Here is a 26,588-nt window from a genome sequence, read left to right as displayed (position 1 = left end):
AAGTCTTCCTTTGTGTAAAAATACAAGGGTAAGAGTAGGAGGGAGTAATAGGATTGGGAAGATGCTGCTTTTAGCTTTTAAAATTGGCTGGAATTCTCCTCAGCATTGTTTATCCTTGCTTTAATTTAGTGATGGTCACAGAAGCACTTAGAGGGAGGAAGGAGGTAGGAAGGCAGAAATAAATAATCACTTTAAATCTTAAATCTGTGCAATTTTTAAACCACTAGTTTATTTTTGACTTGGCCATAACTCTAAGGGAACCAGCCTGAGTACCAGGGAGAGCAGTAACTCCAAGCTTTGAGAAAGACTGGGGAAGTTTATGGGATTTTAAAACAGTCAGGCAGAGGTCCCTGCAGTTAATGGCACGAGGGGAATGTGCACGGGGACAAGAACAGCAGCATTTTGTAATATTTAGGAGGGTATTTAACAGCATTGGGGCTGTGGAGCGAGCTGATGCTGCAAGCTGATGCTGCTTTTCTAGTCAGCAGAAGGCTTGTTATGGTTCTGGAGGGGAGGGTTAGCAGGGGGCAAGGAGACCCTTCTGCCCAGCTGGAAGGGTGCTGGCTGCTGCAAGAGAGCTGCTGGCCACACTTCTAAGGGAAGGAGAGATCCATTCCTCCAGCTGGTAGCATGGCTTTCTGGACAACAGGCAGTGCAAGTGCTGTGCCAGGCTTTCTGAGCAATGTAGGCTAGAGGGAGACAATAAAAATCCAAGGTACCACTTGCTTGACATGCACCAGTGATTGGCTCACATTAGGTGCAGGATTTTAAGCCTTTCATACCAGCTAATGGGTCCAATCTCTGCCCTGAGCGTGACCAGTGTCCAGGGCTTTTGCAGAAAAAGGAATGACTCATGAAACAGAGCTGTCAAACTGCAGGTCCTTGGCATTGCTTTGAATGTGTTGCTCTTTCATTCCACTGTCTCCCTCCTCCTGGGCTGTGGCACAGGCTGTAGGAGGGAACTAACTGAACTGTCTCTGTCATCTTTAACATTTTGCCTGTCCTCTGTAGTGTTGGTTCCTGTAGCAAAGTAAGCAAGCTGTGCTTTGCAAGTGTGCTGAGGAGATGGAGCTCAGTTGCTATAGGGTTGTGTGCTTGCTTACATGGGGCATGTGGTGGATAGAACCAAGCAGCAACCTGGTAGGAGTAGACTGCTAGTATAGGACTAGCCAGGAAGGTGCTGAGGGCTAGCTTGCTTTGGATGTAGGGAGTCAATCCTGGGAGTGACCCCTACTGAGAGAAGGGGTCATAGGGAGGGACAGTGTTTACAATTTATCAAAAGGACTTAGACAAACTGTTTCCTTCAGTAAATGTTTAAAGTTTTGTAGCTTATATTGTGGAGTATGGCTTGGAAATGACTACTGGGAAAGTAATACCAAGTGTATATAGAAACCTAGTGTGTCCCTAGGATGCACAGCAGAGTCTGTGACAGGTCCCCAGAATAAGAGTGTCTTGGTGTCCCTGCTATTGTGCAAGACTGATTCATCATGTTTCTCCTAGAAAGCATATTAGGCTCTGTCTCATTCAGGACTGCAGAAAACAGCACCTGCTTCCCTCCACCATCCCTGTAGATGAGTATTTATGTGTTCTGTTTTAATGTTTTGTACAGTATATTTCTTTTTTATGAGGTGACACCACTGGCAGGGTTTGTTCCTGAGGAATACTAGTGGAAGTCTTCCATGCAGGCTCTATTCACATCTGCCGATTTATGTACTTACCTGCCCACATTGCTGGGGGTTTTGTGTTACTCAGAGAATCTTATGTGTGGATTCCAGAGGCTGCATTGCTTCCTCACTTGGGTCTAATGCCATGGCACCAGAGGGGTGAGCTCCCTCCAAGGGCTCTTGCAGGTGACCCTGTGCCATGGTTTAACCCTAACCAGCAAGTAAGCAGCATGCAGACACTTGCTCACTCCCCCCCCCATATAGGGAGGTAGAGAGAACTTGAAGAATAAAAGTGAAAAAACTTGTGGATTGAGTTAAAGACAGTTTAATAGGTAAAGCAAAAGCTGCACACACAATCAAAGCAAAACAAGAAATTCATTCACTGCTTCCCATGGCCAGGCAGGTGTTCAGCCATCTCCAGGAAAGCAGGGCTCCATCAAGTGACTTGGGAGGACAAAACACAGTAAGTCCGAATGTCCTCCCTTTCTCCTTCTTCCCCCAGCTTTATATGCTGAGCATGACACTAGGGTATGAAATGTCCCTTTGGTCACTTGGGATCAGCTGTCCCAGCTGTGTCCCCTTCAGCTTCTTGTGCTCCTCTGTCTCCCTTGCTGGTGGGATGGGGTGGTGTGAGGAGCAGAAAAGACATTGATGCTGTGCAAGCCCTGCTCAACAATAAACACCCCTGTATTACCAACACTGTTTCCATCACAAAACCAAAACTTAGCCCCAAAGTAACTACTATAAAGATAATTAACTCCATCCCAGGCAAAACATGATTCACCCTTATTCCATGCTGTTTATGTCATGGTCAGATCCCACACTATCCCAGTGCATCCTCATCACCCACCACTCCCATTCCCATCCTTTGATATAGTTCACAGGTATAATTCCCATGGTCAGTGGACCACCTCGTGAAAGGACTGTAAAATGTCCATCAATGCCCACAAAATATTCATTGAATTCGTTTAGTTCATGACTTTTAGATCCATCTGTTAACGGTGGTCACTTGAGGCAGGAGAGGTGCTGTGTTCTCTTAAGTTTCTAGGCATTAAAGCCAGGTCAGGTCATAACACTGCTGCATTTGCACTGCTTCTTGGAAGGCTTGTCCTCCATTGATTCAGGTGGTTTCTACCACAGTAATTCCTATAGCATGGAACTAGAATGACAGGTTTCAAAAATTTATAACTATTAGGGCTTTTGGATGCCAGCTTGGATGCTTTCTGCTTCTTTGCTAGCCTTGTAACTTCATAAGAAGCATGACTTAGTTATGGAGGGGATTGTGGGCATGGAGGGAAGAAAATGTTTGAGGAATACAATCCAAGGAAAATCAAGACAATTCTCATGCTACTGGATGAAACTTGCTCCTTATACCGCATCCATTCCTGTTTTAGATATAGAGCAGAGAAGTGAGTTTTAACTCTTCTTCAGTCTCTGAACAAAGTATCATTCCCCCATTGGGCAGATACTTGCTTTTCCTCCTGTAGGGCTGATGCTGTTCCCTGATACTTTCTTGCTGAGAGTAACCTTAATTCTCTCCAAACAATTGAAGCATACTATTCTTTTTTTTTCCTACTCAGTGAAAATATACCCAGTGAAAATATGAAGCATTTTCCTCCTTCATTTGGGCTTAGCAGCCAGCAGTATTAGGCAGGAAGGTATTGGAAGGAAAGCAGCATATATGTCTTCAGTCAGGTGAACCTGGAGTTTCTTCTTGTCACAGTGCTCTGAGAAATCTGTTTACAGATCTGGCTGGTCCCGGTGGCCTCCTGTGGCAAGTGTCCTTCCCAGGGCACTCACACACCCCAGGAGAACTAACAGCTTGGAATGGGGCTGCATTTGGGCTGGAAGTCCCCACTGCTTCCCACCTTCCTCAACCCCTGACACACCAGCTGTCCCTTAAAACTACTGAAAAGCTACCTTCCCTGGGTCTCTAACTCATGCCTTTTGTGTGGAAACTGGTGTAATGGTATCTACCCAGCAGTGCTACGACCACTGGCACACAGGTGAGGGCACTCTGAGCACTTTGCCATTAGCTGCCATGTTGAAGCTTTCTTTTCACCCTTTTTTCTTCAGCCGTATGAATTAGAGCTGTGAGCATCCTGTACACTACTGTGGTGCAAGAGCATGGAATACAGCAAGAAACTCCTGGTTTGGGAGCAGATGGAAGTATCTCCCAGTGCTTTGATAACATCAATGGGCAGTGAATGGTGAAATGCTGTCTTGCACACTGTGGTGTTGTGCCTGTCCAGCATTGCACTAGTCTTTTTGTTACCTAAAAGTTAAAACAATATAAAACCACCATGGGTTTATGTTCTCTTCTGGCCTTTATTTTTTATAACTGCAGAAGGGTTTTCATGTCTGGTGTGAGGCCATGTTTAATGTTCCTTCTTCTCCTGCCCTGTTCAAATTGTGTTTGGTACTGCAACAGATCATTAAATTGCTGCTGAGCTCTCCCCCACATGGGTGTGTTTCTGGGGCAAGGACTTATTTGGGTGAGACAGATCATGAAACATCCTACAAGTGCTTAATTGTTCAAGAAAGAAGGGAGAGTGTAAAGGGAGAAGTGGTAAAGGCAAACATGCAAAGATCAGCCTCCACGCTGAAGAATTTGGCTGCCATGGTTTAGGAATGGTACTCTGAACTTTAGTGCTCCCACTGAGACTCAAAACCACACACCACTCGCTGGCTCCCTCACTTTCCTCTCCCCTTCCTCTTGTGGTAAAGATAAAAGGTAAAGATCCCAGGTTGAGATAAGGACTATGTATTGGAAACAGCAATGAGATAACAAAAGGAACAGTAACAGCAACAATACTAATGACAGAGGGTCCAAGAAAGGAACAATTCACATGGAAACTCTGTGGCAATAGACAATACCTGATGACTTCTTCAGTCATACTTATTCAACTGGAAGGAATCCCTTGTCCTTGGAAGTGAGTGGCTTCCCTTCTCTGAAGGCAATGACATGAGATGATACAGAATAACCTCAGGGTCACAAGTATGCTGCCTCCTGGCTACTGCAAAAATTAACCCTGTCCCAGCTGGAACCAGGACCTGCCTCAAGTGATGAGTAGGAGTCTGTTGCAGGTTACATGTTCTGTAGCCTGAAACCTGTTGTTGAAGAAGTTGTGTGGGAGACCTTGTGCCTTCCCTGTTGTAGGATCCAGTCTATTGTAATGTGTGTTAATGGGTTAATGGGAGGGCAGTACTGACATTTGCCGTGGGGCATGACAATCTCAGCTAGTTCTTATGGCTGGGCTGGCCACAGGTCTGGCTGAGGTAGTTTGCTCTGCTGCTGCAGCAGCAGTGTCCTGCACCTCCAGCTGCCCATTCCCCTTGTTTCCTTCGTCCTTGCACCTAGGTGTTTCAGACAGCACGAAGGTACAGCCCTTTCTGGCAGGCAGTGTGCTATGCAGAGCTGTGGGTATGTGAGACAAGGCTCTAGGAGGATGAGGGACTCCATAAGTTGGGGCAGTTTAAAAGTGAAAGACTTGTAACTGAGTAGGCCCCTGGCAAGGCTGTGCAAAAAGCCTCCTAGGGGAATCAGGCATTTGCACCAGGAGTGGTGGCTTCTGCCTCAAGGCATCTTAAATGCCACCACAGCCAAGGAGGTGACTAGCAGATGCTATTGTAATAAACACCAAGAAGGCTTTCTGTCTCAGTCTCCCATTGCCTGCTCATCACTTCTCTCCTTTGTGTTATTCCTTGTGGGCTGGATCTCTCCAGCAGCAAATCAGTTGCTCATGAATGGAGTAAACCCCCCCATCTCATAGCACCTCTTTTTCTAGGCTCTTAGAGTGTTGTGTGGCATGAGATGTTGCAGTGAGCGTTACCATAGGGATGCACCAGGCAGCATATGCTAACCTGTGTTGGGTGTCTTACAGAAAACAGGCCCTGAGGGCTGTGTTGTTTTCTATACTGTGATTCCCTTTGTGGGAGGCTGGTAAACATGTGACTGGGCTGTTGGGCTGGAAATTGACAGGAGGAGCACCAAAGAGGCTGTTCCTCACCGTATGTTGCTGAAGACTGCTAGAGCTATAGGAGCATATGAATACAGTGAGCTCCTGGATTGAACTGCTGACTCCCTGAGTATCCTGGTCAAAATCCTTAATCTCTCTGTGCCTAGTTCCCTGACTTGTGCAGCTGCTGTCCAGGCTGCCAGAAGCCCATGAGCATTGGAGCCTTGACAAATGAGAGGCCTGTGTAAGGCTGCAGGGAAGGACAGTGGTCCAAATCCCTGCAGTCTAACACACCCCTTCACAGAGGAGATGTGATGTGTCTGTTTCTCTTTTCTCCCACCTCCCGATCTCCAGGTGTGATGCGGGCTCCCAAGACATGCCATGGTACCTCTTTCAGCCTTTGGAGATGAGCAGTGGGCCATCAGCAGTGCTCGCTCCCTGGAAGCTGCATCCACTTTTGTTATTAGTGGGCCACCATCTCTGTGGCCAAGAGCCAAAAAAATGATGCAGTTTGTGACCCAGGTGCTGTTAAACAATGTAATTTCTGTGGAACAGGAACATTGTGTCACCCAGCTCCACATGGTACTGCGTTTCTGTGAATGGAGATGGGATGGCGAATTGAATGCAGTAACACTCACTGGGCTCTCCCAAGGGTGGAGGAGAGCAGAGGTTGTGTCCTGCAAAGAAACAGGGATTGCAAGCCAAAGTCTTCCTTGAGCCCTCTTAATTCATCTTTAGGACTCTCAGCCAGCCTTTAGGTCTGGAACAGGCATTGGAAGGTGAGCCCTGCTGAGCTTCCAGCCTGTTGCTCAGTGTGGCTACAGTTTCTCTGCCTCACTGCTGCTGGGATCAGGGTGGTGCCTCATGCTCTTCTGGTGTGGTGCAGAAAAGAAGAAATATTTTGGGAGAAAAGATGTAGATGCTTGACCTCATGCCTGAGGGGTTTTTTCTGCTCTCTCCATCAAACTTTTCCAGCTGCCGGGCACCCACTGCTTCCAGCAGCAGCTTCTTGCCCTTGACTCATGCTCAGAAGCTCAGCAAGGGGAGCACAAGGAGAACAAATCTGAGGAATCTTCCCATTTCCCAAGAGAGCTTTGATCAAGGTGCAAAGATACACCAGTGAAGTATGTATCTATGACCTTTTGTTGCTCCTGTCAGGCACTTCACAGTCTTCAGTGTGAGACTGACTAAGTTGCAAAGCCACATCTCAGCAGGTGACAGCTGCTCTTGCTACCTTTCTCACTCTTTCTGTCTGGTAAGGGGATCTTCTTAAACACATCACTGTATTTGCACTGTGACAAGCAAAGCTTGCAGAGTAAAGTCAAATACCTTGATATGAGGCTTAGGCTCCACTCTTAGATGAGGATTGTAGCTCTGTGTACACGATTCCCTTTGCATTTTGCCCAGGAGCAATGGAGTAGCAATGAAAACATCCTTAGGTAGCAATTCTCATGACATTAGTCCCCAGCCTGCTTGGAAATGTCCTGATCTGCAGTGCTTGTGGCCCAAGGTGATTTAGCAGAAGCTTGTGACTGCTTTGAGCTTCAACCACCTCCAAGCTTTGCTCAGTGAAGCAGTGTTTGTGGAATCTCAAAGACTTCATTATCCTGGGGTTTGCTGGATTTTTATCTAAAGTTATGTGGGCTGAAAGTCTTGTAGGCCCAGGCACTTGAGATCACATAATCAGTTCTGCTGTCTATTAAGTAAATGTAATTCGCATTGACTGCAGTGAAAGTTGCCATTTTGCAGCAGAAGGTGGAATTGGATCCATGCATATTAGAAACAGAAACCCCATCACTGGCTTCCTCTGGATATTTTTCCAAGGTCAGTGCAAGAACCTTTACAAGTGTCTGTGACCAGTGCTTCACTCAGTCTACAGCAGACTGGAGATACCAGTGTCTCCTACCAACCTGCTTTATCTTTAAGAACTGAAGTGTGACAGGGGGTGGAGAACAAAGCCTACTGCCAGTGGTTTCGGGTTTTTGTACATGGTTCTTAAGGATTTTAGTTTATTACATCTTCCATTCTGTGAAGGCTTGGATTTTTTTTTCTGTTGGATTATTTAAGACCTAAGCATTAAAAATGTTGAAATTAATTCCTCCTGGTAGACCTCCCTATCCCCCCAAGCTACCTTCAATCCCTCCTCCTCCATCTTCTACTTCAGAAGAGAACAGCAATGTTACCAAAGCTGTGTGATTGGTACTTGTGCTGGTTTAAAGGTAAACTGACAGGAGAAATGAAAGCAACACGAAAGAGATTATGTCAGAGTTACAATTTAACAAAAATATTACAGTAACTGCAATGACACAAAGAGAAATTGGTTTTAACCCACAAAACCCAGAAGTATAACCCAGCACCCTGGGGCACAAACACAGTGGGGTTTGTTAGCCCCTGTGCTGAGACCCATGTGGTTCCATTGAGTCAAAAGTAAAAGGAAGGGAAAAAACATGTTGCAGATGATGGTCGCAGTCTGGTTGAGAGTGGTGGTCTCCTCCCATCAAAGTTCTGGTCCTCCTCTGGATCCAATGAGTGGTACCAGAGGTCTCCAACCGCCAAGATTATATATGCTCTGGTTCAGGTGGGAATACCCAGTACCTCCTCCAGGGTGGGGAGTTCCACAATGGGTGATCTAACTCTGTGAGTCATGGAGTATTTTTGGAATCCTTGCTGGCCCATTAACAGACATGCCCCCTCAGGCTGGTGTGAAGGTGCTAACGACTCCCCAGGGGGAGTTATCACAGCTCTTATTTCACAGGCTTCTTTAACACCCAGCTTGCATCCTGAGGGGTCAGGTCCCCTGCTGCAAATGGTCCATTAGACAGCTTGTTCCTGCCATGTCTACCACAGGAATAGCTAAGATTTAGACCTTGCCAGAGCTGAATTTTCCCTCTGTTTTCTGGGTAGCCTAAAGCAGAAAGGCACCGGCTTTGTCTTTACTTGTTCACAGATGCTGGTGAGATTGGAGGTGGAAAAGGACCAATCTGGCATTGCTGGCAGCTTTTCACAAGTGTTGTTTTAGCCATGACCTGTCCCATAGATGGACTTCCTGTGTGCTGCAGGCAGCTGTGCGGTGTTTCAGGCCTATGTGGGAGCCTGGCTGTTCTTTAAAACAGACCAGTTTTGGCTTGGCTGCTTCTCACAGTTTGTAAAATACCAGAGAAAGCTTCAAAATAGCCATGTGCCAGAGATAATGAGGGTAAAGGCTTTCCTGCCTTGACAGTACATAGTTTCCTGGTCTTATCTCACTGTGATTCCAGGTCTGCTAAGAGCTGTTCCAACATGGGATTTAGGGTATGACCAAATTCAAGGATTGAAAAACTGCATATTCCCAAAGCTGAGGTCACCTGAGCAAAGTGAGACATTATGATCTCTCTAGCACAGTATTACAGTGTGATCAACTTTACCTCAAAGCTGCTTCTTAAAGAGCAGTGTTAGTATGAACATGATCAAGTGCATGCCTGTAGCCCTCTGGAAAGGAATGGAACACCAAGTTGCGATTTGTTTGTGGTCATGAAAGACCAGAATCCCTTTTTTTTTTTCCCATGAGTTGTGGCCAAATTCCAGCTTAAGTAATTATATTCTGTTCCCTAATTCCCTCTGAAGCTTCAAATCAGTTTAGATTGCTTTTGCCTTTCTAGCCTGAGCAATTAAATAATGCTCCTGAGTCCTGTTAAGCTACTATATTACACCACAGAGGAAGCTGCATTCAATTCCTTGTGGAAGCAGCCCCTCTTCTCCCACTTGTGTACTTGTGAAGTCTTTTTGATATGAAAAATACTAGCAAAATGGGAGGTAAAGTGACTACTTTTCATAGCTGGGATGTCTGGCATCTCCACTCTGTTAAGGCCAAGCTGCAGAAGATGTTGCTACTGGTTCTCTCCTGGTTCTGCAGTGTGCACCAGCTGCCCAGAATGATTTTGGTGAGAGTAACATGCTCCGCAGCAGTGTGGATAGGAAAGGGCTTCTGCCTGTGTTTCAGCTGTGGAAATGGCACTTGAAGTGACAGGCTACAGAAGAGACAAGAGATAAAGGCAGTGTTGAAGGGGAGTGAACTGGGCATGGCATGGGGAATTATGAGCTGAAATATGGGGAGGGGGAGGTGCTTGAGTCAGTTCTTCCTAATGGCTCCACGCTGCATATGTGCACCCAGTTTTCCATGTTGCACTTTCCAGCAGAGCAGCTGGTGATGCTAATCCTTTGCCCTTATCGGTCACGTATAGCAAGGATTAGCAGAGCATCCTACAATAAAGTACACCCCCTCCAACTTCTCTCCTGAAGAAAGTCAGGGGACATTTGGCTTGATCTTTTGCACAGGGCAGAGGGAGAAGGGATGTTGCACTGCTCTGTAGTGCCGCACATGTTTTGTATTCCTTTTGAGTCAAGGTAGAGGCTAAGTGGCTTCTCAGGATTTAAAAGTGAGTATTGGGTGAAGTCTCATAGATGAAGAAAGATGTTTGTTTAGTTCATCACACCCCCACCCCATCCCACGGACAACTGGAATTGTTTTTGTCTTTCTTGTGGTCAGTTTGTTTCCTATCATCACTTGAAGCCCTCTGAAGAGAAAGGATGTGTGTTTTCCTTACTGGCACAACCAAGATTGTTGATAATCACACCTATTACTGTAATACCTGTTGTGAGCTCAGATTCCCTTGCTGTGTGCCTTCAAGTGATAAAGATGACATGCCTTCTACAAGACAGGTGCTTTGGGTGCTGTTTTTCCAGCCTGTCTTAAACCTCTGTCTGAGGGGACAACTTGGGCTGAATGCCAGAAAAAGTTCTTGATGCAAACATCAAAGCAGCTGTGAAGATGCTTCTCTGGGAATCTTTTACAGCTTGATTAGGCTCATCACTGTGGAGCAGCCTGTAGGGGAGGTTTGCAGATGACCTGGCAAGTAGCGTGGAACTTTTCTGTCTGAAATATATGTAGTTCCTTGAGCTCTTTCTGTAGTTTATCAGTTTTGCTTTTGGTCCATTTGCTTATGGAAGGTGTTGGCATATTGGTGCACACATATTAAGGGGACAACGAGTATTGCTTTTATCACTTTGGCATTAACCAAAGAGAATTGGCACCAGAAGAAACCATGTGAGGAAATGCAGTAAATAGGAATGAATCTTGATGAACAGTTAGTTGTACAAAAAATCTGCAGGGCTCAGACATCCTTTCGATTTTGGAGTCCGCTCAGGAGCTACTGTTGCAGCCTGCGTGTGTAAAGGAAGGATAGCCCATACCACTATACATATGTAGTATTTATATATATATTACCTATACTGTCTCTAGTGCAAGGGCATGTGTGGTATGAACTCAGTCATGTGAAGTATGTGGAGGGCTGTTTGCATGTATGAAGACACTGGGAGGGCAGCGCTCTAGCTGCATCTGCTGTGCTGGGGGAAAAGCTGGTACTCAGGCAGTTAAAACACTTTCCAGCAACTTTCCTTCTCTAGTGGTAGTTGTGCTCCGAGAGACTTTCCAAAGGCTTCTCTCTCTTGATGCACTTGGAAGTAGCTGTACTGCAAAACACTTCAGCAACCACAGTTCTCCTATGGAAGAACATTAAAGCTGTCAATATGTATTTTTGGAGCCACTGAGCTAGTGGCCCTCAATGCATAGGACTGGTAGCTGCTTGTGCTCCAGGGCACTTGAATCCTGCACAGCCTAAGGAGTGAAATTTCTTTACTCCTCCAGCCTAGTGATTGGAGGTCAGGACTTGGGGTGTATGGGAGTGGTGCCCCATGGCTCTCCAGCTTTTTTTGAGCTCTTTTCTAGGTGTTTGTGGAGTCTCTGAGCGTACTTGCATCTGTTCACTCTTTGCCCCAGGCAGCAGTTGCTGTATAAAGGTTGTGGGGTCAGAGCTGTGCTGCTTTAGCTGTGTTTGGTATTCCTCACTGCATTGCAAGTCCTTCTGGAGTGCTTGAGGGTTCTTGTTACCCAAAATCAGCATTAAGTTTAATGCATGATTATCACCAGGAGCAAGAAAACTCTTGGCAATGTCTTGGAGACTAATGGTATTGGACTTAATTAAGGGAGAGCAGTCTGTCCTCGCATGCATCTGTCTCTGATTTGTCATCCTTCCTATCAGTATCAGCTTAGGTTTGTTTTTAATTATTTTTATTAAGTGTTGCACAGAACAGTAAAACCCACATCAGATTAGTGAGGATATTAATCCTTGGCACTTCTCTAGCACATCACATTTCATCTGATGACAGAGGTTTGTTTTACAAACATTAATTACAAAGCTTCATAACCCCCCTGTGAGGAAGGTAATAACCACAATAATGCTTAGAATTTATATGATTTTGCATCTTCAAAAAGTTGTATAAACTCTTAGCTTTAAAGTACCCTGCATGACACTGTAGTGCAATTATTCAAATGATACATGGAGAGAAAAAGATGCACCAAGGGGAGAACCTGCATGCCCAAGGTCAGACATCAAGACAATTACTGAATAGTGCTCCTTATAGACTGTTCTTGGTTTCTGAGTTTCTTTCCCACTCTCTGTCTTCCTTGGTGTCATAGCTGAGCAGGGATGTATGAGTGGTAGAGGATGAGGGCTCTAATCTGAAGACCACTAGGTCCGCAGAAGTAAGCAAATGCACAGGATGCCATGTCTCCTGAATGAAGCTGAGGTAGTTTTAGGTTAACAGAATCCTGAAGAGCTATTTGCTGTCAGTGCTTGATGGTGCCTGGTGGGGAACATGGCTGCTGCTTCAAGTTAAATCCTTTGATGAGTATTGAGCATCTCCCCAGCTACCTCAGATGGCTCTCTGCCCCCTCTGTGAGAGGCATCCCCACATGTTTTAGTACCTGATCAAACAGGTAGTTTGAAAGCATGGTGAGTGTAATATGTGACAGAATGGCTCATTTTTGGATGTTCAGCCATATACATGGTTGTTGCCCTGTGGAAGGAGGAGCAGTCCTGGTTGTACCCATTGCAGGAGGAAGGCATGACTCAGTTTCTTTTTTCCCCCCAGCCAGTTTCCTGAGTTTGTCCAGGACAACTTGTGCTGGATGAGGATTAGCAAAACTGATTTGCAAGACTCAAATGGTTCTTGATCATTTCTCCAGTGTAATTAACAACAAGCAAACTTTTATCACATTGAGCTTTGAAATGCCCCAAAACAGGTGTGCTGCCCATCTCAGTGAAACAAACTGGTGGTGCCCCAGTAATTGGTGACATATCTTGTGGAACAAACACTGTGAAATAGTTCCATAGTGCCTATCAGTCATCAGTCTGGTGGACTTCTGGAGACTTACACTCTTCTGAGGCGTAACCAGATCCAGAGTCTTTCTCCTTACTGCAAAATTGGAGTAGACTGAAACAGGGGGCAAAACTAGATTTTAGAAGGTAAACCTATTCCTTGTCTAATGGGAAGCACAAGGGCTTTGATCATTTAGGGAATGGCAGTTCAAGTAAGTGCATATTTTCAGAAGCTGTGCCTCTTTCCTCTTCGTATACTTTCTCTTTTAAATGCGAAGCCCACTGTCTACTTTTCTGTTAATTCATCCCAGGGTTTTCTGCAGCAGGCTGGGTTGGTTGAGATCTTTTAAGAAAGTAGGCTGCTTTTGAGACTTTACTGTCTGAGTTTGCTTTCTTCCTGTCCCCTTCAGAGACCAAGGGACAGTTCTGTTCTCCATGGGATGAACTTCTCTGTGTCATTCAGCATGCAGCTGAAGGCCCAAGAGTGTTTTAAATAAAATGAAATTTCTTACTACTATCAAGGAAACATCAAATGAAGCTGAGGATAAGTGATTTCAAACTATGCTGAGGTCTTAGCCTGCCCTTGGCCTCGCCTAAGTAGGCCAAAACCTTTTTTCTTGCAAAAGAGTTTGAGAACAGAAGTCTTTAAAGAGCTTTCCTCTTCAGAGATACTTTGGCTTTGAGGCTGGTGCCTGTCAGCATTTCAGTCTCTCAGAGCTTTATTTCCTTAGTGTCAAAGATCATCTTACTTCCTTTACAAGGCTGTCAGCCAGACCCTGGCTGCTTTGATACGGCTGCATTAGTCCCTGAATCCCCTGTTGAACAAGCTGCTCAACAATGTTTGCACAAATGCATTATCTGGTGTAGAGAATTAATCCCTGTTCCTACACCCTGTGCAGTCAGCCAGCTGAGAAACTATTTTAAACACCATCCCATGTGGATTAGAGCTTCCCAAATTTTGTCTGCAAGACTCAGGTGTTTCAGATGATCTTTTGACTCCACAGAGGTGGAAAGTAATAAAATCACAACCTTACCTTGTGGAACTTTTGCTCCTGAGTTCATTGCTGTCCGTCTGTCACCAGGGGAATGGCCAAACCAACATCAGCCTGCTTCACTTACCCTTGCCTGTGTTTTAAGTTGTAATCAGATGGGTTTTTTTCCAAACTCTTTACTAATCCATTTTCATTTTCCCCTCTTTCTCCCCTCCCCCCCCCCTCCTTCTTCTCCCAGTTTACTTGTTTGAGCTGCAGCTTTTTGTCAGAATGAATTCCATCAACAGAGCCAGGATGTGACAGTGCCAGAGCTACTCTTATTTGGCAGGGCTCGGGGGATGCTCCTGAGGCCAATACTTGGCACTTGTGGTTGAGGAGAGCTCTGCGTAGTAGTGATCCAAAGCCCATCCCATTTGCAGGAATAGCCTTCCAGCAGTGTGTTAGCTAATCACATGTGCATCCAGAGAGCAGCCCCATCTTACTGGGAATAGCTGCAGTTGGAAGGGAGACTACAGAAGGCCAAAAGTTGTAACTTGTAACTTGTAACTGAAGAGCCTGGAAAGAGATTTGTCTTTTATTGCCTCTGAAAACAGCTGGAGATGCAACTTGTTCAATAAGCATTTACTTCCCCATCACCTCCTGAGTCTCCTGAGCAACAATAACAGAATATTGGGCTGATGAGTGCCCAGGAGAGGCAGTGTGGCCAGATGTGCTGCACAGCTGGAGAGGAGTAGATGGATAATCTATTAAAGGGAAGCAATGCAAACCGTTTGTTATGGTGTCAAGAATATTTCACTTCATGAGCTGCACATGGAAGATGTGTAGTGACAGAAAATGCGCCCTGCATACAGAGCCTTACAGAGGCAAGGAGGGCTTTCCCATGTTCTGCCAAAGTGACAGGCAGGGGTTAACCCAAGTCTAAGAGAGTTGTAAAAGACCTTCCTCTAGATTTTGTGTGCAAGAGAAGATAAAGTAGCAGTTCCCCAATTTCCCCACTGTCATAGCAGTCATAAAAATGTAATGTAGTGACTCTGGGATGTGCACCACTGCCCTTTCCTGTGTGCATGTGAGGGTGCTGGTTGTGAACAAGGCTGTGTGTGTTGCCACTTCAGGACAGGAGGACCAGTGCTCTGCCCACTCTCATCATCCTGAAATACTTGGGTGCCATTGTATGTGAGGACACCCTTTGGCACGGTGTCCTGCCTGGCAGCTTCAGAGCAGTGACTCCAGTGTTTTGTGGAAATGCCACTAGCAAATCTGCTGTTAAGGATGAACTCAACTTTGCACTTATATGTGGAATTTGATATTTTTCTTATGTGTGAAAAATGCAGCTTACACTCTACAGATTTGCAATGCATAGTCCTCACTGGAAGAATGAATTTGCACAGAATTTGCTAGTCAATATATTAATTGACTTGAATTAAGATTGGGTTTTTTGAAGTGTCCTCAGTAAAGAATTTAGTGTTTGACAGTCTCTTTCTTTTTCTGGAATTAATAATGTAATAACGCACGCTCTTCAAATGTGGTATGTAATTAGAAGTCATTGAAATATTAAGTCTGGGCTAAATTTGAAGAAAATGAGTTGTAATTAAGTTATTAACAGTTACTATATCTAATTATTGTGACTATGTGGTTCTGCTCTGGGTTAGGTGGGAAATCATTATCCCAAACTCAGACCAGCTGAGGACTTAAAATGAACACTAATTCAGAGAGGAGGTATGCAGAGTTAAAACACCCCAAATAATGCCAAGCGTTTGCACTTAGGATGATATACACCAGCAACATTATGACTAAGATGTATTGCTGCCATCAGCTCCAGCTGAGATGGAACAGAGGTTTAAAGATATTGCATGTTTTCCCTCTCTTTCTCAACCCTTGGCATAATGAGCAGAAGAGAAATAAATGAGTGCTCCCTTAGCCTCCTGTATGAGGATTTATCTTTCATTTTCAATGTAATCTTAAATTAATTTCCTGGAAAAGTTATTCTTGCCCCAGGGAATACCTGCAAGATTTCTGTGCTGTTTGTATCTCTTCTATTAGCAGTGTGTACTTCTTTTTAACTCTTGTTTTCACCTGGATGCAGGTCTTGCAATGATGTATCAAAAGGCTCCTGTATCCACAACTGCACCATGTTACGTAGGTGCTGGCACTTCCTATGGGGAAGGATTTTAATTCTACCCTCTTGCCAGTCCTTCCCCTCCTCTCTGTCTTTATTAGAAGAGCAGAAGGGAGAGAAAACAAAGAGTTGGCAGAGATGAATATGCCCTATGAATCGAAGTGTCTGGAAATGCTTCTGTGGGTTAGTTACCTTCTTAGCGAGAGTAGGGGACTTGTACAAAATTTGCCTTGAACTGTTGTTTCACATTCCTAGAAAAATCCCAAGGAACTTGGACAAGAGCATTTTAAATGGCATCTATCTAGCACTCCTTTGTTGCCTATTTTGCTACAGCTAATTAAAAGAGAAAAGCCTTTTAATATTTAAACACCATTAACTCAGCTGAATTATTAAATGTCAATTTGCATTATGTGCATAAAAGGATCAATAAACAAAGAGAATAATACAATGGAGATGGCTGGGCTTAGAGGGCTGTCAGCTCCTCTTATCGGAACCAGAGGGAATTGCTCGCTTGTCTGCCAGTTTGTGGTTGTTAATTATTGGTACTGGGGAGGGAAAGAACTGGGACTTTTTAGGACTCTGAACACCAAAGGCGCTGCAGGGATGTAAATGATGCTGTCAAGATAAAATATTGCTTGGCTTGATTTCCAGGGGTGTCACTCAGCCCCTGTTGCCTCAGTTTTGCTGACAATTTGCTGGCATTTGCTTTCAGTGCTTTCTCCCTTTCTTTGGGGTGGAGTTTGGTGTTTGCATTGTATGGTGCTAGACTGGAATGAGGTATGGATTGATCTTTGGCTGTGCTTCAGGCTTCCTGTCCAATGATGGCAGAGCACAATAGCAGCATTTCCCCACCTAATAGCAGAGCTTGGGGATAGAAGCTCCAGTGTATTGTGAGCGCCTGCAGTGGAACAGATTTGAACACAGAAGCTTCTTTTCAGTGAGGGGCTGTATCACCAGCAGCCTCCCAGTATCAGCAGCAGCACCTCTGCCTCTAATCCTTGATCTTGCTGGGAGCAGATAGGTACCTGGCAGAGGGTGCCTGGGTCCTTGGCATCTCTGCCAGGTTTGCCAGTGAGTGGTTTTGCTGGGGTTTGCACCATGGTTGCCTGTCCCCCCATCAAGTAGATTGGAGCTGAAAGCACATCTCATGTAGCCACAGTGCTTTGATCCCTGGGAGGTGACTTTGCTGCAGGGGTCTTGAGGTGCATGTGGAATGGGCACTGCTGTTCAGAGAGCTTCAGACAGAGACAAGTCCCTGCTGCCCACTACTTTTCAGTAGCAAAATTGGATTTTAGATAGTTGAATTAAGGGTAGCATTTGTGCTTCCAGCTCTTTCTAACTATGGTGAGAACAAAACACATTTTAAATGAAATTTTATTTCAATCTTGTGGCTCTTACCACCCTCTCCTGCTCTCGATCCCCCCTTCCTGCCTCTGCCCAGCCTCTGTTTCACTGTTGAAATAGCCTTTTGCTTTCTGTGGAAGATGGGTATAGCAGTAGGTAAACATGGCCATTTGTTGAATCTTTCCTCTCCTGCCGAGTGAATGTTTGCACTGCCATCATGGCATAATTGCCCTCACATCCCCAGCTTACTCTGAGCTTGCTGGATGGGGCCCTAGCAGCAGCAAAACTGTGACAGGTGAGGATTGAGCATTGATTCAGTGCCTGAGTGTTTACTCAGCTTTGCAAGACAGTCTTTGTGGCCTACACAGAGCTCTGTGTGTCTGCAGAAACTATCTTGACAGTGGTGGAACTTCTTCGTTTATGTACACAGCACAGTTGGGGCACGAGCTAGTCAGTGCCTTGCTTTGCTAGCCCCATGTCTGTGCACCCACTCTCTGGGGTTAGCAGCCCTGAGCATACAACATCCCCTTTGGCTCTCCACGTAGAGAGAAAGTCCTCTCTCCCAGCAGCTCTTCTCTGCGAATCCTTGTCCTGCCCACCAGCCTTCACTTTCCACCTCAGCATTGAAGAATTTGGGCCTCAATGTTTAGCATTTTGAACAGCACCGGCTGGAGTTTTATGGAAATGTTCCTAATCTTACCCAGTTTCTGTTAGTGTGCTCTGGTTGCATACTGGTTTGGGATTTGTTCTGTTTATTCTCTATTGGTTTTAGTACACCTGGAGCTTGAATTTATTTCTCTTCCTGTGTTTCCAAGGTGGGTTTTAGCATGTGTATATAACTTTAGTGATTTCTTCACCAGCAAAGTCTGGTGTCCTACCAGCTGGGGAATTCAGTTTGAAACCACTGCCTCTTCTTTTCTTTATGTTTCATGATTCAGGAGTTGCAGCTGTCGTCAGATTTTTTTTTCTGTTTTGATATGAAAAGTAGCTGGTAGTTATTAATTGCTTGGAGTTTATGCACATTTGCTGCTAATCTAGTTGACAGATGATTAGCAAATTGATTTTTTTTTCTTGCTTTTGAAGGAATGAAGTGTCTGTGTTGTGCTCTCCTTTTATCTCCTGTGTAAGTTGGACCAGCCATGAAACAACAGCTGAGTTTCAAAGTATGCTGGTTTAAAGGTCTGTGCACATGGACCTCTTTGTTGAAGAATCACTGGTGTATCAAAGGGTGTCAAACTATAAAAAGGGAAAGAAAGCAGAAGAAGAAGCAGTGCCATTGGTGGCTTTGGGAATGAGTTGATCTTGAATTCAGGGGAAGGAGGTAAAACCCTTGGGACCACTCAAGGAAAGTCCATTTAGCTGCAAAAGTTATTAGCAGCAAATCCTGGGGCATTGCCTGCTGGACTTGGCTGCCTGTGCTGGCAAGCTGCAGCATGGCTGTGAGAGGCAGTTTCCCTGGCTGACTGGGGATGTGCAGCTTCAGTGGGTCTTGCATGCTGTGATGTAGAGGCTAAAAAGGGAGAGCAGAAGTGTGAGATGCAGGAAGAGCAGCTGACTTGCATCTCCATCTGAGCCAGCCTTGGATCTCTGGAGAACTGACAACTCAGAGGCTCCTGGTGATGGGTACAATGAAAGCTGAGAGCATAGGGCTAACAAAAGCCAGAGTGCAAGCTTTCTGGATGCCTGTAGCTGCTCATTTGCCGTCAGAGGGTGGTGAGTGCATGCAGCAGCTAGAGATTGGCTCGGGCTGGAGATATGGTGGGAGTTTACATAGGAAGGCAAACCTACCAAGGGAGTCTAATGCTTGCTTGTCCTACAGGGGCTGTTCATGCAGCACGTGGGTGGAATATACAAGTGTCTGTGCTGCCTGTGTCCAGTTGAATTCCTCTCTTTGTAGCCCTTTTTTCTCCAACTGGACTGTTTCATTTTTGGGTGTTTTACTAGCTGACAAACAAGTTGGTCTGCCAGTGATCTCAGAACAGAGGTTGATTTCTCCCCAAGCTGCTTGCCTCATTTGTGTTTCCCCTTAAAATGCTCAGGAGCTTAAGTAGCAACCAGACAAGAAATGTGTTTTTCAGTGCAGTGCTTTGACCACTCAGCTTGGCAGGATCACCTTGCCCAAGTGCGGCTCTGTGGCTCATTGGGTTTTGCAGCAAGATTTAGCGATACAGCTCAGGCTCTGGAGCTTGCACAGTGGGAAGTGGGTTGGAAAAGATGATAAAGTCTCTTTTATGGCCACTACAAGACAGGCATGCTTTTTTTATTTCCCAGCCAAAGCTGGAATCTTCCAGAACAGTACCACTGAGGTGCAGGCTCTGACTGTCACAGTATCTGCAGCCCCTGAAGATTTGAAGACAACCTTCATATTGCTGACAAACTTCACATTGCTGCCATTGAGTCACAAATGGAAATTCCACTCAGGCATAGGAGTTAGGCAATAATGCAGAGTTTATGCCACCATAATGTTGTGTGTGTGTGTGTAATATCTGGCACTTGATTCTTAGCAAACAAAGTTGCTGATCAGTTTTGCTCTGCTGCTTGACACTGCAGTTAGGTGGACCTATGTAAGAATATTTTGGGAAATATATAGGAAAGATAGTGAGCCACTGCAGGCAGTGGAGTTGGGGATTACAGGTGATCAGTGATTATCTGGTGACTGATACTTTAGTAAAGCACATAATACTGCTTTAGTTATAAATTGAATGGTGGTCTTGGGATCAGGTGTTGTGACTCACTGTGGGGTGTACCTGCTGTTCATGACATCTCACATGATTTTGTTGCAGGCATTTTTCTGGAAGAAACAAAATTATAGAGACGCTTCAAGGAAGTGACATTGATTAAGCAAAAAGTTATTTTAAGACTGTGAAAATCATCTGGGTGAGTTTTGCAAAGGAGTCTCTGTTTCTGGAGATATAATCAGCCAGAGATGTAAAGACAGTCTTGGTCTCTTCCCAGTAAAAAACAATCCTATGTGCTATTTTAAGTAGCCAAGTTTAATTATCTGTGATTACTTTCTGCAGCTTTGTCATTTCTCTGTGCACTTCCCATTGAAAATTTTTTTTTCCTTCTTGCTCAAGAGTGCTATGAAGTGTTGTATGGAGTTAGACATGGTTGCTTTGGATATCTTGGGAGTGGCTGTGTTTCTTTTAAGAGTGGATTGATCTTTGTGTTTTAATCATGATCAGTGTACAAATACGAAAGGAGTCAGAGACATTTTGCTACTGAAATATAATGTGTTCCCTGATACAAATTTAGGTGAGGAGTACAGTAAGAATTTTTTTTGAGCATATGTGGTTTGAGCCGCAGTGAGAACATTGGTGCATGAAAGCCAAAGAGCCTTCCTGCAGATCTGTCTTGTTTGTGGTTATAACCCATAGTGTCAGTGTACAGAGAGGGCTTCCCGTTGCTTTAGGACAGCCTTGTGGTAGCACAGAGCTGCCCAGGCAGCACACCATGTTGGAAGAGTCAACAGGAGCATCTTGGGCAAGACCGTCTAAGGAGTGGGAGAAGACCCAGGACCATGGATGTGCTTTGATCCTCACCTATCCCTGGGGATTCCAAATTACCTCCCTCTCTGCTAGGAGACTAGCCTGGTCTTCTGTTAAAAGTTAGAACTTAATCAGGCTGAACTGTACCGAGCACCTTCTGTGGGGGAAGTTACCTGCAGGGACTGTGCTCCCTTTGCCGTTGCACTGGGCAAGGAGACTCTGAGGGGCCGAGGTGAGGAGGAAGAGGCCCCTGAGCAAGCACCCAGGGAATGTGCTCTGAAAAGCAGTGGTGGCAAGGGTTCCCTGGGCAGGCATTACAAAGACATCCAATGTCTGAGCTCAGTTACACCCACCCACTGCATCTTCTCTCCCTCTGCTGTTGTGCTGGTCTTAACTGCTGACTGATGAGTATGGGCAGTCTTTCTTCAGCCATTAATACAATATTGATCCACAGCCCTGCTCACAGTATTAATGGACACTGATTGTGTTTATTATTTCCATAATTGTCCTCAAGCTGGAGTGAATTCTCCTTTTCAAATGGTGCATCGATATCATGCCCTGCATTGTGGGCTGGATCTGGCCTGGTTAATTTGTTTTGTGTAAAGTTTCACTAAAGCTTCATCTACAGTGAAGCAATCAGTGAGACCAGCTGAACAGCCATGGAGCACACATCAAGGCAACTGCCATCCCCTCCCAGAGTTGAGTGGTTTTTTTGATGGTCAGGATGCTGCCCCTGCAGACCTTTCCCATCCTACTTGACCTTCATCACTCCTGCTGAGTGTTGCTAGCATGTCCCTTCTCTTTATGTTTGTGCTGGCTTCTCTTTGTGCTCTGCTAAGGGGACATGACCCCTTCCTCAAAGGTCTGCATGTTTGTATGCCCCTGCTGCTCAAGCAGATCTGTGCATTGCATGAACAGATGGAATAAAACACCAACTAAAGCAGTGACTTCGAGGCCTCAGATGCCCCCTGGGTGTTCTGCAGTGCATGGTCTGTAACTAATACTGCTGCAGGGCAGTTCCACCCATGGACAGGCAGTTACTGAGAGTGGCTGTTCAGCAAGGAATGCCACATGTGGATTTCCATAATGAAATGCTTATTCAACCCCACTGTGGTTCATAAATACCCTTTGTGTTTTGCCATTTTCTGGGGACTCCCTTCAAGATGCATCCCTGACATACCACTTGCTCAGGATGAGAAGGGTGAGGGAAGGACACAGGCAGGTTCTTGAGGGGTTTAAGCATCAGATTAGCAGCTGATGCCCTTCTCCTTCTTGCTCCAGTGTAACTAAGAGTCCAAGGAGTCTGTGACAGAAATTGGGAAGGACTTTGGCTTCTTTGCCTAGGATATGTGCAGAAAAGACTGAATTATAACTACACTAGATGCATGGAAGATTGTTGCTTGCCTAGCAAAGCAGGGTGGTAGATTAAGTCTGAGGAAGTGGGAAAGCTCCAGGTGCAACTTCCCTCTCTCTCAACCCTGTGTGCTGGTTTAAAGGTGAACCAGCAGGGGAAATGAACTCACCACGAGAGAGATTATAAGTCAGAGCTAAAATTTAATAATAATATTACAATAACAACACTGACACAAGAGGGAAATTGCTTTCAACTCACAAAACCCCAGCAGTATAACCCAGTGTCCTGGGGCACAAACCCAAGGGGGTTTGTTTGCCCTTTTGCTGAGACCCCTGTGGTTCCCCCAAGTCCAGAGCAAAAGGAAAAGAAAAACCTGTTGGTGCAGGCGAGGGCTGTGGTCTGGGCGAGAGCGGTGATCTCCTGCTGTCAAGGTCCTGCTGCTGCTCTGGATCCAACGAGAGGTTCCCGAGGTCTTCTTACCCACCACTTATGTACCCTCAGGGAGCTCTCAGTCCCTCCCCCTAGGCGGGGACTCACACAATGGGTGATTAACTCTGGGAGCCAGGGGGTGTTGAACTGTTGATGGCCCATTAGCAGCTCGGCCCCCTTCAGGCTGGGTGTGAAGGTGATAATGGCTCCCTGGGCAGCTGCTGCTAATGGCCCATTGACCTCGGGGAATGAATAGAGGGGGTAGAATACACAGCTTTGATCACCCCCACAGAGGGTTAGCTGGTCCCTCCTGCTGAACTAGGACACCCTGCATGATGGTGATAGTGGAGGTGGGTGTATTCAGTGCCTCTGTGTGTATAGCTGCAAGTACTAGACCAGCAGCCTTGGAGATTAATGTTCTTCATTCCTGAGGCTGTCAGCAGGACATGTGCAGGTGGCAAGGGTAGTGGTGGGACAGTCAAACAATGATGACTCATGTTAGCTAGCTGAGAAGGCAGCAGTGAAGTGTGGTTGATGCTGTGCTGCAGGTGGGGGGGAATGGCTGCCCTTGTGGGTGCTGACCAAGGCAGTGTCAGTGCAGTATCTGTCACTTATCACCCTCTTTGTGAAGGAGATCTCATAATTGCCATTGTAGTGATAGGATCTTGGGTGCAAGAAGACGAATGGCTAGACATGTGAACCAAATACAGATGACTCAGTCCTCTCCAAAAGACCATTTTTCTCTCCTTTTCTGCATTTTCATATTAGCAACCTCTAACCACCAAGCGTCTCATAAACTTTCCAGATTATGGTAATAATAACATTGTACAGTACACTGCACTGGGAATAAAGTTATTTTATCCACTTCAATTTCCTTTAGTTTTAATGTGTAAATATATCAAGCAAAACCATTGTAGGAAATTTCAGTGCAGAGGCCAAATGCATTGCAAGCTAGCCATTTTCTGAGGATGGGCCCAATGCTGCCTGCTCAGAGTCTGAATTTTTTCCCTTCTAAAGCATCTGATACTCAATATTTGGCTGGCCTGGTTTCTGTGGAGGACTTTGTATTGGGATACTTCCCTAAGGTGATCTCTTACCTGGAAGCAGAATAAAAGTAATGATGTTTCTATTCCTCAAAATATTGTGAAAAATATGGTGTGGAACTACTTGTTCCCTCTTCCTCCACAGAGGTCTTAGACCTCTGCTTTGGGGTTTGATGGTCTGAGGAGAGAGATTCTGCCCCAGCAGAACTTAGCAGGGGAGATTTTCTCTGTACAAGAGTTGTTCTTCATGGAGCGCTGCTGAGAATGGATGAGATTATTGCTTCAACTCCAGCATCTGGCCTCATGCTCCAGCCTTTCTTTTCCTTCCTAAGGGCTTTCTGTGAAACTGTTACTCTGACAGGCATGATCCTGCCATCCTGTTGTGCTGGCAACGTGCAAACTGTCTGGATGCTGAAATCCTCCAGGAGACTTGGGATGATGTCAAATAATAATGTATTCTTTCTGTTCAAGCACATTAAAAGTGCAGTTAATCCTCACAGTCTCTCTGCCCATCTGTAACATGGTGTGAGGTGACTTTCCCAGCCTTTGTATGCTGTGGCAGGCTGAGCTTGGAGCAGAGGCTTTCCTGAGTCTCATCCTGTGATTTAATGCAGGTCCCAAAGAACTAGGTTGTTTCACTGATCAGCCCCCACCACTTCACTAATGTCAAGTTGTAACTAAACCGAAGGCAGAGTGTCTCAGGCTTCTATGCCATCTACCTAAGTGCTTTTCTTTCCAAGATAACTCCAGGCTTTCTGAGTTCCCTTTTGAGCAATCTGGATTCATGGGGGGTTTAAGAAATTGAAAAATGGTGGCTGTTCTGCTGAGGACCTGGTGCTGTGATTGCCAGAGAGATGTTAAAGCTTAAGCAGTGGGGATTCACTTAAAGGGATGTCCCTTTCCAATTAATTTTTCTGAAAGGTATTACTGTTGATGACACAAGCAAGTTCAGACATTTATGAAGAAAGCTGGATGTTCACACCCTTTCGTGTAAGCTCAGTATATCCAGGGAGAATCTGGGAGAAGAGGACAAAATTATGACCCAGGTCTTATTCCCAGGGTTGTTGTTTTGCTGTAGACTAATGCCATATAATGCTTTGTAGTGCCAAAAAAAGATTTAGTGTAAGTAATGTTTCTCTCAAACTCAGAGAGACACCAGCAAATTACCACAAGGTATTTTGGCACCAGAATAATTGCACAATAGCCCTCTAATCCTCTACCAGAGTACCTAATGATTTTGCTGTGGAAATGTTCCATGTGGAAATGCCCTTGGAGAAGTGGTAGAAAAGGGTTACACATGACAGGTAAAATAATGGAAGTGGGATAGAGAAAGGGAAAAGAGTAGAAGTTGAAGGACTTATCTTGTGTACTATATGGGGTACAGCAGAGCAACTTAAGAGCAACATTTAACTGGGAGCTAGAGCTGCAGATAAATATTCTGATTCTCCATGGAGTATCTGGAAATTAGTTTTTTGCAGCAAGGTCATGTTTGCAAAGGGAGAATAGAGCCACCAGCTGGCAAATGCAGCCCAGAGACTGTAAAGAGAGGTTGTGAGAGATTTTCTGCTGCAGGATGCCAGGACCTTGCTGAAATGCAGGCAGCACAGTTTGGGGCTGTAGGGGAATGTGGAATAGGATGGGAAGGGACACAGCTTTTCCTTCAGTCATAGAGCAGGGAATCTTCAGCATCCCAGCCTGGGTCTCAGCCCTTTAAGTGGTCCTCTGCAGTTTATGTGGGGTTAAAGGTATGATGGCAGACCTGCAGAAGAGGGATGTGAGGGCTGTAGCAACCCAAGATACTGTCATTTGGATTAAGGTATATTATCAAAGGTTATAAATGCTTCTGAATTCCTCCTCTGTAACTGTTGGCTTGACATTCGTGATGTCTTTTCCTGATAAGTCACTAATTTACTTAGTGTGTTTACATATCTGTATGTATATTCATACGTGTATGGGTATAGAAACACACAGATGTGTGTAGCCACATATATAGGTTTCCGCTTTCTCCTGGGTTCAGTGAGACTCATCTGCCACCCAGGTGGGGAAAGATCACTCACTCATCTGCTCAGCTGTGTCAGGGAAGCCTTGACAGTTGGTTTCAGCATTCTGTGGTGCTCAAGTGATGGCAGGCATCTTGGGAGGCCTGCACAAGGGGAAGACAGGAGGCCCTGAGGGATTTGTACATTTTTGCCATCATATTACTCAAATACACATTTTGCTTCTGTTAGTCAACAGTTTGTACAATAACAGTGATTTTAATAAAGTGCCACCGTGATGGAAAGACAGAGGAGACACAAAAAGATAGGAGCCTGATGTATGTGCAGTGCTGCTGCGTGGATGTTGAGTGACTGTGACAGGCTGTGAAGCCCCAGCAGCAAGAGCAGCTTTTTGTCCACTAGCCCTGTGTCCGCTCTCTTGTCACTGCTGCGTGGTTAGTGCATTGTGGTGACATCAGTTTATAAAGGCTGGCGTCAAAGGCACATTTTCTCCACTGCCCAAGCCCAGCCTGCTCTAGGTCTGTACTGCTGGTGGATTAAACCACCAAAAATCTGAGGACTTCCCTTGACCAGGTGATTTGTTTTCAAGCATTTTGGTCATGCCAAAAGAATGATTTTTTTTTTTTTAAAGTAGTCTTTGAAACTCAACTAGCCTTGAGGGAAAAGTGGGTGCTTGGTTCAGCTTTAATAGGTTGTGCAAAATTTGATCCTATTTAGGAAGTCTCACTGAGTCTCACTGCTTTGAAAACTTTGATCATTTCCACAGTGATTTGTTTATTTGTATTACATTTCACTAATGGGAGCTAGAGTTGTGACTCCAGAGACTCCTGAAAGCATTCTAGCAAGTCAGGGAAGTGTGCTGAGGAACTGTCCCTGAGACACCAACTCAGACATGTTTGTGGGTTTCCTTCTCTGTTCCTTGAAGTGTGACTGGAGTTTTTGCCTCAAAAACGTGCAGGTGTCCTGTTGCGCTGTACAATCACTTTCAATACACCTCAGCTGCTTC

General features: G+C 45.3%; 1 protein-coding gene across 4 annotated transcripts in view; it reads left to right on the top strand.

Annotated features, from left to right (window-relative positions):
- MDGA1 (MAM domain containing glycosylphosphatidylinositol anchor 1) overlaps nt 1-26,588 on the top strand; it is a 148,051-nt gene that overhangs the window by 21,320 nt on the left and 100,143 nt on the right. The gene's annotated exons all lie outside the window — the stretch shown is intronic.

The sequence above is a fragment of the Pithys albifrons genome, chromosome 2 (genome assembly GCF_047495875.1).
Source record: "Pithys albifrons albifrons isolate INPA30051 chromosome 2, PitAlb_v1, whole genome shotgun sequence".
Classification (NCBI taxonomy): Eukaryota; Metazoa; Chordata; class Aves; order Passeriformes; family Thamnophilidae; genus Pithys; species Pithys albifrons.
This window is presented reverse-complemented; position numbering and strand designations above follow the sequence as displayed.